Source organism: Odocoileus virginianus, chromosome 31, assembly GCF_023699985.2.
Source record: "Odocoileus virginianus isolate 20LAN1187 ecotype Illinois chromosome 31, Ovbor_1.2, whole genome shotgun sequence".
Taxonomy (NCBI): Eukaryota; Metazoa; Chordata; class Mammalia; order Artiodactyla; family Cervidae; genus Odocoileus; species Odocoileus virginianus.
This window is the reverse complement of record NC_069704.1, coordinates 31,733,209-31,735,266: the sequence shown is the minus strand read 5'-3', so window position 1 is coordinate 31,735,266 and position 2,058 is coordinate 31,733,209. Positions and strand designations below refer to the sequence as shown.

At 35.4% G+C, this 2,058-nt stretch overlaps 1 pseudogene; it reads left to right on the top strand.

The window, feature by feature from the left end:
- Nucleotides 1-1,023: 1,023 nt before the first annotated feature.
- Nucleotides 1,024-1,748, top strand: LOC110130318 (programmed cell death protein 10 pseudogene; annotated as a pseudogene).
- Nucleotides 1,749-2,058: the final 310 nt, after the last annotated feature.

Below are 2,058 nucleotides of genomic sequence, written 5' to 3'. Positions count from 1 at the left end.
CCCAAAACTAAAATAGAAATGATTTAATCTTATTTCTATAGTAAATGCTTTATTATAGTTATCAACATTTACATTTCTGAGACTTATTAGTCACCCAGAAACACACACACATACTTTCTTAGTATTGAATGCTTTCAAATTTTATAACTTCTAGACCAGTTTTTGGAACCTATCACAAACTGTTGTGCTAAGTTATATATGAAAGTATTAGTTGCTTAGTCACGTCTGACTCTTTGTCACCCTGTGGACTGTAGCCAAATAGGCTGCTCTGTCCATGGGATTCTCCAGGCAAGAATACTGGAGTGGGTTGCCTTTCCCTTCTCCAGGGATCTTTTCAACCCAGGGATCAAACCTGGATCTCCTTCACTGCAGGCAGATTCTTTACCATTTGAGCCGCCAAGGAAGCCCAAGTTATATAATATGCAAGAATCTAATTTCCTCACTGTTAGAATATAAGCAAACTGAGAAGTACTGTCCTATACTGTACCTTAAAATAAAAGAATGAATACTCATTCATTTGAGCATAAAAGAATATACATTTATCAAAAAACATACATTCTAGATTATTTTGACAATATTTGGAGAACTCTTCTATAAAAATTTGAGAGCATCCAAAAATAAAAATATAAATTTTACCTTTCTTTTGAAACAAGTTATTTTGTGTTACTTAAAAACTTAAGTTATAAAAGATTTAAATCAGCATCTTAGTTTATTCAAGACAATAGACATCCATGTTGATTACCCTTATACGCTGATTTTCAGTTGCTCAGCTGTGTCCGATTCTTTGAGACCCCATGGACTGCAGCACACCAGGTTTCTCTATCCTTCATCACCATCTCCCACTTATATATTCAGGAAAAAAATTCAGAAATGTCCATCTTAGGGTTCCTCTCGGGTCCTTCCGGCATCACTGGAGTGAATTGATCTGGGAGTTGAAGAGGGCTTCAAAGGTGGAAAGTGAAGTCAGTACCTCAGTAGCCGGTCAGTATATGTTTTGTACTTTATTCTTTTATCACAAAAAAGAGAAGAAAGACTGCTGTGAATGAAGATTCCTCTGCATTTTAGCACTGCTTTTTCTACTGTAGTTGGCTTTTGAATGAGGATGACAATGGAAGAGATGAAGAATGAAGCTGAGACCACTTCTATGGTTTCTATGCCCCTCTATGCAGTCATGTATTTTGTGTTTAATGAGCTAGAATGAGTAAATCTGTCTGCAGCTCAGACATGAGAGCAGATTTCATTAAAGCTGAAAAAGAAAATCCAGGACTCACACAAGACATAAGTATGAAAATTTTAGAGGAAAAATGTGTAGAAGTCAACTTCACAGAATCCCTTCTTCAAATGGCAGCTGATGATGTAGAAGAGTATATGATTGAACAACCAGAGCCAGAATTCCAGGACCTAAACAAAAAGGCACAAGCACTTAAACAAGTTCTCAGTAAGATCCCAGATGAGATCAATGACAGAGTGAGGTTTTTGCAGACAATCAAGGATATAGTTAGTGCAATAAAAGAACTTCTTGATACAGTAGACAATGTCTTCAAGAAATATCAATACCAAGACCGCAGGGCACGCCAACACCAAAAGAAAGAATTCATAAAGTACTCCAAAAGTTTCACTGATACTCCAAAAACCTATTTTAAAGATGGCAAGGCAGTAAATGTTTTCATAAGTGCCAACCGACTAATTCATCAACTAATTCATCAACTACCAGCTTGGTAGTTCAGACCTTCAAAACTGTGGCCTGAGAGTTATATGTGTTAAGAGATGTACTTCTCAGTGGCAGTATTGGACTGCCTTTATCTGTAAATTTTAAAGTTTGACTGTATAAATTATCAGTCACTTCTGGAGGGATCTAATAATCCAGGATGTTGAATGGGATTATTACCATCTTACACCATATTTTTGTAAAATGTAGCTTGATCATAATCTCACACTGAAGATTTTGCATCACTTTTGCTATTATCATTCTTTAAAGAATTATAAGCCAAAAGAATTTATGCCTTAATGTGTCATTATATAACATTCTTTAAAAGAATTGTAAATATTGGTGTTTGT